Genomic DNA, 11,033 nt, shown 5'->3' on the forward strand with positions numbered 1-11,033 from the left:
TTTTTGTCATCTTTTTTTCCTTCTAATTTTGTATTATTTGATGCAGGCACGAAACATGCTACCAATAGAAATACATTGCTTCTAAAATCGTTCTGTGTCAGAATACTGAAATCTGTATTTTTTATCTGTTTTTCCTTAAAATTTGTTATTATTTATATCGCTTTTAAAATTGTTCTGTGTGACACGAAAAAAATGGCGAAATCGTGTTGGTGAACATGAATAAATAGATAAATTTCGTGACTATAACACGAAATGCCGAGACTGTGTTGGGCAATCACACCAGACTCTAGTTTCTAGAATTGCAACCGCACTGTTGGGTCCTGTTTTGTGCATACTTCTCACATGAAACTTCTTCTAAATAAACAGACATTGTTTTTTCTGAAAAATAATCTATTACAAGTAAACATCTGCAATTCACAGGAATAGTCACGGTGTTCAATGATGAGAAAGCTAATCCTGTTAAATATGAAGCTAACACCAGCAGCTGCTTATAGTTTAGCACAAACATCAGAGACAAGGAGGAACAGCTAGCTCGGGCTAAAATACATCAGCATTTAAAATATATTCCATTAGGAATTCAGGGGCGGACTGGGGGGAAAAAGTGGCCCGGGGATTAATTGACAGACAGGCCCACTTAATGCGCGGCATTTATCGGCCGGCCGGCGACGAAAGTATGTTACTTAACAAAAAATCCTATGCATTTTTTATTATTTTGGACAATTATTCATATAGTAATCACATTACCTGAGCCCTTGAGTTGCCAAGAGCAAAATAGTTACAGCATATATTTAGTGATTTTAATGTTAACAGATCATTGATGCAATAACATTTTGACCCAATTTGCCTGACTTGACACATGGAATAAAACATGCGGTAGGAAGCATCCTCAATGTGGGTGAGACAATTTAACAGGGGTTGTGGGCAGGTGGTGGACCTCACCTCCTCTAGGGGGGTCCGGGGGCCAGCTCCCCCGGGAAGATTTTTTTTTAAATGTTGAAGTTAAATGCATCAATCTGGTGCACTTTGAGAGCAAAATTAGGGACTGAATCTATGGCAGTCAGTAGGGGCTTGGACTGTGAGCCGTAGGGTCGCGGATTCAAATCCCCGACCAGACCTACATTTGGAGTGTGGACTTCTACTTGGAGAGGTCCCAGTTCACCTCCTGCCCTGCCGTGGTGCCCTTGAGCAAGGCACCAGACATCCCCTTCCCCCCTCACTCCCATTGCTCCCCGGGCGCTGTACAATAGCTGCCCACTGCTCCTAGTACTAGACTCCTGGTACTAGGATGGGTTAAAAGCAGAGAACACATTTCACTCTGTGTGCTGTGTGCTCTGCATGTGTGACCATTAAAGAGGGTTTCATCCGTCCCAATTCTTCTTCAACACCCATATAAAACAGAACTGTAAACAGATCAACTTTTTCTTTCAACATTTATTTGAACAGCAAGTGGAGGCAAAAGTGACTGCACCCAAAACAATAAACCTGCTAGCTAACTAGCCTAAACTCAGTAACAGAATGTGGGCAACACGTCCTTCTCCACAGCCGCGCGACCTCTGAGTCAGACGTCACTTCCCCCTTTTCTATCCTACAGGTACAGCCCAGCGCCGTATAGATAGAAGAGTTACGACAGCGGAAGTCCAAAAACGGTTATCGTCACGTGGTTCATGCAGACGAGGATCGTTCCCCGGAAGTTCATGGCAGGCAATGTGAATGCATTGATAACAGGAGTTAGAACTACGATTTTTGGTAATTATTAGTGAATAAAGGTTTTGATTTGCAATATTTATAAAACAAATCGATATGTGTATGTATTTACATCAATATGTTTTAAAAAATAAAATAGAATTTGCTAATATTAAGTGATAATATTAGGATTAGTGTGAACAACTAGTTTACATGTTAGGCTAACAGTGCCTTGGTTAAAGAGCCTGTTGCTGTTTATAGCTTTGAATTCTTTAAAACCAATATTATCTTCTTAAACTTGTATGGTAGTCAGGAACATCACTTTCTAATGTTTGATATATTTAGAGGGAGGGGATCTAAAGGAATGCTTCAAAATTCAGATTAGATTAATTTCTACCATTTTCTTAAATTCATGGTAGTTTCAGTAATCCCATGGTAATTGAGGACACAAGTTATCTAAATGACTAATGTCATCTTTATGGCTTTCAGAAAGGACAGGAGACCGACAGGTGACTATCAAAGGACTAGCAGCAGCAGCAGCAGCAGCAGCAGCAGCATGATGATGATGTTAAATGTGTTGTTTTAGGAACATCCATTGCAAATACATGGAATTCAATAAACATTGAATAGCATATCATGCAGTTTGTCTGTGCCTTTTCCTCCGTGTTGTCCTGGTTTGCTGTGCTGCCTCCTAGTCGCCACCATGGTTTGCTGTGCTGCCTGGGGATGCTCAAATCGCTCCGAGAAAGGAGTACGAATGTACGGCTTCCCCACTGACACAGAGCAGAGGAAAAAATGGCTTGCTCAAGTCAGCAGGAGCAATTTCACGACCAACAGCAAAAAAATATGTGAGGTAATTATATACAAACACTGCATTTGCACTTTTTCACAAAACGAAAACCACACCATTGGGAAAGCTTAATGTTTTGTTTAATACAAAAAAACAGGAAAAGGCTTGAAAAACACTGAGAGTTGACACTCAGGGTGCAGGGTGAGGGTCTCAGTGCAGGTATTCAGGCTCCATTGAATCCCCCTCTGGTTCTTGTGCTGAAAGAGGGAGTAACAGACAGGAGAAAGGGTTATACACACCTATATAGCACACCTATTGGATGGGAAATTGCCTTGGGGAGATAAGGTGTGGTCTTTGTTCCCAACTGAAGTTATGGAACTTTATTATTTGTGAGTTTAACAAAGTATGACAAATGGCATCAGTAACAGATGTGATATGAATTTCTATAAATTTGTCTCACATTCTTGGTCATATTTTATATACAGTATGTAATGAGTATAACATGTCCAGTAAGTATAAAGTGTTTCCTAATACTGTGTATTCAACCACTATGGAATATGTATGTGGGCAGACAAAACTGAGTTGTTCTGTGTGTGAAGTAACCTCAAGTCACTCCGCAGGCACATTTTGATGCAGACTAGTTTGTCAAGACAAAAAAGGGCAAGACTAGGCTGAGAGCAGAGGCTGTACCCACCATCTTCGTGCATCGCCCTGTGGTCAAAAAGAGAAGGGCCCCTGCACCACGATTCACCCCGGGACCTGTATCTACAAAGCCCATAGCTCGTGATCACAGCTATAGAGTGAAAGGTGACACAGGTATAATAAGTATGAACTCTTAGTAACAAAAGTCATATTTCTTATTTTTAAGTGGTATAATATTTTAAATGTTCGAAAATCTACAGTGCCATGTCTTCTACTTACATTAGTCTCAAAGATTGAGGGAAGAAGGGATGAGGAGACTGAGAGAAAGGAAAGTGAGGGTGAAGAAAGAGAGGACATGGCTAGTGAGGAGAGACAGGGAGGGTGGACACCACCCACTCAGCCAGCAGCCAGTCAGCATACGAGGGAACCAGCAGCCAGTCAGCATACAAAGGAACCAGCAGCCAGCCAGCATACGAGGGAACCAGCAGCCAGCCAGCATACGAGGGAACCAGCAGCCAGTCAGCATACGAGGGAACCAGCAGCCAGTCAAACAGATCTATTAAAAAAATTAAAGAGAAAATTAAAGAGCCAAGAAGGAATCACCAAAAAAGCAAAGTCTGCACTAAGAAAAATCAGGAAGGAAAATGCAGCTCTCAAGAAAACAATGAAAATTAGGGACAACATCCATCCATCCATCCATCTTCTCCCGCTTATCCGTGGTCGGGTCGCGGAGGTAGCAGTTCCAGCAGAGAGCCCCAAACTTTCTTTTCCCTGGCCACATCAACCAGCTCTGACTGGGGGATCCCAAGGCGCTCCCAGGCCAGAGAAGAGATATAATCCCTCCATCTGGTTCTAGGTCTACCCCTTGGTCTCTTCCCAGCTGGACGTGCCTGGAACACCTCCCTAGGGAGGCGCCCAGGTGGCATCCTAACTAGGTGCCCGAACCACCTCAACTGGCTCCTTTCGACGCGAAGGAGGAGCGGTTCAACTCCGAGTCCCTCCCGGATGACCGAACTTCTCACCTTATCCCTAAGGGAGACACCAGCCACCCTGCGGAGAAAACCCATCTCGGCCGCTTGTACCCGCGATCTCGTTCTTTCGGTCATGACCCATCCTTCATGACCATAGGTGAGGGTAGGAACGAAAATGGCCCGGTAGACAGAGAGCTTTGCCTTCTGGCTCAGCTCCCTTTTCGTCACAACGGTGCGGTAAAGAGACTGCAGTACCGCTCCCGCTGCTCCGATTCTCCGACCCATCTCACGCTCCATTGTTCCCTCACTCGAGAACAAGACCCCGAGATACTTGAACTCCTTCACTTGGGGTAAGGACTCATTCCCTACTTGGAGTGGACAGTCCATCGGTTTCCTGCTGAGAACCATGGCCTCAGATTTGGAGGTGCTGATCCTCATCCCAGCCGCTTCACACTCGGTTGCGAACCGATCCAGTGAGTGCTGAAGGTCGCAGACCGATGAAGCCATCAGAACCACATCATCTGCAAAAAGCAGTGGTGCAATCCTTAGTCCACCGAACTGCAGACCCCCTCCCCCACGACTACGCCTCGAAATCCGATCCATGTATATTACAAACAGGATTGGTGACAAAGCGCAGCCCTGGCGGAGGCCAACCCTCACCTGAAATGGGTCCGACTTACTGCCGAGGACACGGACACAGCTCTCGCTTTGGGAGTACAGAGATTGGATGGCCCTGAGTAGAGACCCCCTCACCCCATACTCCCGCAGCACCTCCCACAGTGACTCCCTGGGAACCCGGTCATACGCCTTCTCCAAGTCTACAAAACACATGTAGACTGGATAAGCATACTCCCAGGCCCCCTCCAGGATCCTTGCGAGAGTAAAAAGCTGATCCGTCGTTCCACGACCAGGACGGAATCCGCATTGTTCCTCCTCAATCTGAGGTTCGACAATCGGCCTGACCCTCCTTTCGAGTACCTTAGAGTAAACTTTCCCGGGGAGGCTGAGTAGTGTGATGCCTCGGTAATTGGCACACACCCTCTGATCCCCCTTTTTGAAAAGGGGAACCACCACTCCGGTCTGCCACTCCTTCGGTACTGTTTCCGACTTCCACGCAACGTTGATGAGACGTGTCAACCATGACAGTCCCTCAACACCCAGAGCCTTCAGCATTTCTGGGCGGATCTCATCCACCCCCGGGGCTTTGCCACTGTGAAGTTGTTTGACGACCTCAGTGACCTCCCCCCGGGAGATTGGTGTCGATCCCCCTTCATACTCCAGCTCTGCCTCTAACATAGAGGGCGGAGTTGTCGGGTTCAGGAGTTCCTCAAAGTGCTCCTTCCAACGCCCTAACACTCCATCAGTTGAGGTCAACAACGTCCCATCCTTACTGTACACAGCTTGGATGGTTCCCTGCTTCCCCCTCCTGAGGTGTCGGACAGTTTTCCAGAACAACTTTGGTGCCGCCCGAAAGTCTTTTTCCATGTCTTCTCCGAACTTCTCCCACACCCGCTGCTTTGCCTCGGCCACGGCTGAGGCTGCTGCCCTTCGGGCCTGTCGGTACCTTGCAACTGCCTCGGGAGTCCCCCGAGATAACAAATCCCTGAAGGCCTCCTTCTTCAGTCGGACGGCTTCCCTGACCACCGGTGTCCACCAGGAGGTTCGAGGGTTACCGCCCCTTGAGGCACCTAGGACCTTGAGACCACAGCTCCCCGCCGCGGCTTCGGCAATAGAGGCTTTGAACACCGACCACTCTGGTTCAATGTCCCCAACCTCCACAGGAATGCCCGAAAAGCTCCGCCGGAGGTGTGAGTTGAAGGCCTCCTGAACTTGGGCCTCCTCCAGACGTTCCCAGTTCACCCGAACTACACGTTTGGGCTTACCAGGTCTATCCAGAGGCTTCCCCCGCCACTCGACCCAACTCACCACCAGATGGTGATCAGTTGACAACTCCGCCCCTCTCTTTACCCGAGTGTCCAAAACATACGGCCTCAGGTCCGATGATACGATAACCAAATCGATCATGGACCTTCTGCCTAGGGTGCTCTGGTACCACGTACACTTATGAGCATCCTTATGTTCGAACATGGTGTTTGTTATGGCCAATCCATGACTAGCACAGAAGTCCAGTAACAAACCACCACTCCGGTTCAGATCAGGGGGGCCGTTCCTCCCAATCACTCCCCTCCAAGTGTCTCCATCATTGCCCACATGTGCGTTGAAGTCTCCCAGCAAGATTAAAGAGTCCCCTTCAGGAGCCCCATACAGGACTCTTTCCAGGGTCTCCAAGAAGGCCGTATACTCTGAACTGCTGTTGGGTGCATAAGCACACACAACAGTCAGAGTTTTCCCCCCCATAACCCGCAGGCGTAGGGAGGCAACCCTCTCGTCCACTGGGGTAGACTCCAACAACGAAGCACCCAACCGGGGACTTGTGAGTATCCCCACACCCGCCCGGCGCCTCACACCTTGAGCAACTCCGGAGAAGAATAGAGTCCAACCCCTATCCAGAAGTAAGGTTCCAGAGCCGACGCTGTGCGTAGAGGTGAGCCCAACCAGATCCAACTGGTAACGCTCCACCTCCCGCACAAGCTCCGACTCCTTCCCCCCCAGAGAGGTGACGTTCCACGTCCCCAAAGCCAGCTTCTGTCGCCCGGGTCTGGTCCGTCGAGACCCTCTGCCTTCACTGCCACCCTTCTGGCAGCGCACCCGACCCCATCGCTGTTTCCCGTAGGTGGTGGGCCCGCGGGACGGAGAAGCGGAGGTGTTGCCCACGTCGCCTTTTCGGGCTGTGCCCGGCCGGGCTCCGTGGCAAGCCCGGCCACCAGACGCTCGCCGGCGAGTCCTCCTTCTGGGCCTGGCTCCAGAAGGGGACCCCGGGCTTCCTCCGGGCCGGGTATCCTCACTTCGTGTGTCGTCTTTCATGAGGTCTTTTGAACCAATCTTAGTCTGGCCCCTTGCCTGAGACCAATTTGCCATGGGAGACCCTACCAGGAACACAAGGTTCCAGACAACACAGCCCCCAGGTTCATCAGGGCACACAAACCTCTCTACCACGGTAAGGTGCTGGTTCTTCAGAGAGGTAGGGACAACAAATATAAGAAAACTTTTTAAAAAGACCAACCTAAGGCATTAGGCAGACTCACCACAAAGGGGATGAAATGGAGCAATGAGACAATTAAGAAGGCTTTCAAAATTCGCTTTGCGTGCGGACCAACGGGTTACAAAACTCTGCAGGAATTGCAGATTCCCCTTCCAGGATTAAGGACACTGCAAAGAAGGATGCAATGTGTTAAGTTTGAGCCTGGTGTGTAACAGCTAACATCAATGCCCCTCCACCTGCCAACATCACTGCCCTCCACCTGCCAGCACCCAGCCAGAGGAGCGCAAACAACAAAAACAAGCAAGGTGTCCCGTCATGTACCTGGAAGTTTGGGTTGGCAAAATGGAGTAAGAGATGGACTTGAAAAACCTTGGTGGCTCTCTACTCATGTTGTTACAGTTGTCTTGGTTGCAGCTCTCAAGTTTTTTTTTGTTGCCATTTCCACATCTTTAGAAAATATGAAATAAATGAAGTGAAATCAACCTCTTCTCTGGAGAACAAACTTTGATTTCTCTGTCTTGTGAGTTTGCAGTCTTGCAGTTTTGCTCCTCCACCTGTAACATCACTGCCCCTCAACCTGCCATACAGTAGGTTACTCATAAGATTACTTATATAATACAGTGATAGAATACATGTTTAGTATGCTTACTTATATAAAACAGTAGTATTAAACTTACCTTGTGTTTTCACTCTCACTTAATTCCCTCTCCCTTTGCCATCAATCCAAAATCAGCTGAGCTGCAACATTATACAGACAGGTAATAATCAACATAATCACAAGGACACAATATGGCTCTGCTAAAAACACTCACTCTTACACGCACCAAAGTTATATTTATCTAATATTTAACTCCCTCCACCCCCGCATACAATCCCTTTTAGAAGACCCTCTTCTCTAATTCAACAACGTTGGACGAAATGACATTAAGAGAACGGAATTTACAATTAAAAGGCTGTTCAACGTGTGTTGCTAACTTGATCCGGAATCCTAGCTTTATCTGTTATCTGTAAACGTTCCCTAAATCTACTAATTTAGGGATGATCCACTGACATCCTTTAATACACATGTTAATTTGAATCAGATGTACTGATAATATCCGCAATATAAATCTTTAAACTTCTTCTTACCTTTAAAAGTCCGTCACGAACGGTCTATTATGCTGCAACTCTACAGCTCTGCTAGCCTTGGCGCTAACTTCCGGGGAACGATTGAGAGGCTCCACGATCCGCCATTGCTGTAAAAAAGTGGTCCATTGGAGTGAACGGAGATGACGTAACTCTCAGTCTATACGGCGCTGGTACAGCCGTACAGCCACTCCCCCTGAACCCCCGTTTCCCTGCCAACTTTAGAGCAGAATTAAACATGTTTACATCGTGGTTCAAAAAACCATATTCTCTGTATAGTGAGGTGGGGAGGTGAATTTTTTCTCAAGTCATCTGTTTAATTAATATTAAGCCTTAAAGCTTTTGCATAAATTAGGGCGCGGTGACTTTGATGGACATGTACATGCCTCACTGTCAGCTAACAGCAACTTATCCACTCTGCTAGGCTACAACCATAGAGGCTACAACGTTAGTTGTAGTTACTGTACTTGACCCTTTAGCTTTAGCCGTGTTCGTGGTGATTGTGCCTTTTAGGGAATATTGTTACAAATACCAGACAATTAAAATGTTGTGCTGTGCGCTTGAATGTACTAACAGAACTTCCAAGAAGTCTAAAATGATAATATTATACATGTCCCGTTCGCAGGTGTTTGTGTGCTTGGTAGCTTAGCTTGTTACTTATTAGCCAGCTAAGGACGTAACCCTTTATACTATATACATTTTAGTTTATGATTCAGCCTTGGGTAAGACTTTTATAGTCTATGGCTATGACGTAATGCCAAACGGGAGCAAATGTTAATAGGGGACCCAATTATCCCAGTGGTGGCCGCCGGAGCTAACGGAGCCGCAGGGGGCTAGCTCCAGCCGGCGTCCCGGAGCTAGCCCACTGCGGCTCCGTTAGGTCCGGGGCCGGGCGGTGGAGTCCGTCTTTTCTTAACGTGTGAATGACAAGCATTAAGAATAACAAAACATAGCTAATTCTCTTGCAGATTTTCTCATTTGATTATGAATGTAACGTTTATATAGGGGAACTACACTGTTAGCAGTAACTTGGTATGCACGTATTTCATGTTAGCTTAGCTTCTTAGCCTGAGCTAGCTCTGTTTACTTCCAGTTCGGAGACAGCAGGTCCCGCCTCGGCTCCGCCTCTTTGCCCTTATTTGGAGCAGGCGGGATTAGACTCTGACGTCACTGTCAAGCCGTTAGTGGCCGACTCCGCCTACTAAGGGCTTCTCGGCAACTGCAGAATCCTATGGGTGACGTCACGGACACTACGTCCATTTATATATACAGTCTATGGCCGGAACACTTACAAATGTGGGCCGGTAGGATTTAGGTAAGCAAAAAAAAAAAAAAGGGAGTGGCCGGAATACTTACCAATGTGGGCCGGTAGGATTTAGGCAAAATAAAAAAGATTTTTTTTTTTTTTAATTTAATTTTTTTTTCTTTTAATGTTGGGCCCTCCGGCCCACACACAGCACCGGCCCACCGGGGAAACTCCCGGTATTCCCAATGGCCAGTCCGCCCCTAGGAATAGTCACTGTATTGTGGAGTGCTACAGCTAGCAGCTGGTTAGCTTAGCACAAGAAACAAGGGGAAACAGCTAGCCTGGCTCAGTTCAGACGGTAACCGTTATATTTCAAATGTATATATATCGATCTTGTGTCGATAATACACAAATTGTAATGAAGATATAGGGTAGGCTACTCATACTTCGATAGGAGAACATTTTCAACCTCAACACGCTCACAACTGTAGCATATGCTGAGGCCTACTACCATTGTGCTCATGCAATTTGAACTAATGCAACTTTTCAAACATAATACTTTAGACCTCTCCAATAGTGATACAACTCAAGTAATATGATTCTGGTTAATACCATTTTGGTTTGCCTTTATAGTCTAGTTCCTTTGTAAGCAGATGTCTGACTCTGTCGCTGTTCTTAATAAAACCAAACACTGCTGTCATATTTTTCCTGTCTCTCACAACTTCATGTTGTGTACTGATTTGATCGTGGAAATCTAATTGTCTTGTGGATCTCCTTTAAAGATATTATCCTTAGGGAATTATTTTTAATACCATAATCTGACTGATATTGTGACAGCCATAGTTTAAATGTGAAAGAATCTGCCACCTCTAAAGGTCATCTATTAAAATCGCATCTCTTTAGTATGTGAAAAACCTCCAAAAATGTTTAGCCAGATATATTTGGGAAAATAACAGTAAGCGCAGGGTGAGTCAGACCAGGAAATAAAAAAACATTTATTTCACCGCAGTGCTGACTCACATAATTATTAATGGAACATTTTATATTTTATGAGGGTAAACAAATAATTTTTGCAAGTGTTTGACGAGTTTCTTCTTTAAACTTTGACTGAAACCTGGCCAGTTATATGTCTTATACAATCATTGGGATGTTTTATAAACTCAATTGAAAGACTCAAAAATAGAAATGTGAGATCTAATACTTCTGCACACATTTACTACTCGAACATTCAATATAGCATGTTTTAAGATTGTATCTATAAAAAGAAAAACGGGAAAGTGGGTTGAATACATTAAACAATGCCTTCAACAACACTAGTGATAACTGCTATTTTTTAACAAAAACATGTCGATAAATGATGACTGCTGTGGGGTCATACTGTACTTAGAGAAGTCCATGGAGGAAGTAGAGCACAGCTTCTTTGCACGCAACATACCGCCTAGAAAACCACATCCTCCATCGAGTGTAAAACAG

General features: G+C 45.9%; 2 long non-coding RNA genes across 8 annotated transcripts; one reads left to right on the top strand and one right to left on the bottom strand.

Annotated features, from left to right (window-relative positions):
• The first annotated feature begins 1,379 nt into the window (after window positions 1-1,379).
• On the top strand, window positions 1,380-3,182 carry LOC307019314. The gene is made up of 2 exons (XR_013802630.1): window positions 1,380-1,746; window positions 2,173-3,182. It is a non-coding gene; the product is annotated as an uncharacterized lncRNA (long non-coding RNA).
• LOC307019313 lies at window positions 2,597-9,424 on the bottom strand. Of its 7 annotated transcripts, none has more exons than XR_013802624.1 (4): window positions 8,318-9,422; window positions 7,867-7,927; window positions 7,233-7,766; window positions 2,597-3,671 (listed from the first exon to the last, which is right to left on the bottom strand). It is a non-coding gene; the product is annotated as an uncharacterized lncRNA (long non-coding RNA). The 7 variants fall into 7 exon arrangements; XR_013802627.1 differs by lacking the exon at window positions 8,318-9,422 and having other exon boundaries at window positions 2,597-2,730; window positions 3,168-3,266; window positions 3,395-3,671; window positions 7,233-8,244; XR_013802623.1 differs by having other exon boundaries at window positions 7,233-7,927; window positions 8,318-9,424.
• Between the last annotated feature and the right edge of the window lie 1,609 nt (window positions 9,425-11,033).

The sequence above is a fragment of the Notothenia rossii genome (assembly GCF_949606895.1).
Source record: "Notothenia rossii genome assembly, chromosome: 9".
Taxonomy (NCBI): Eukaryota; Metazoa; Chordata; class Actinopteri; order Perciformes; family Nototheniidae; genus Notothenia; species Notothenia rossii.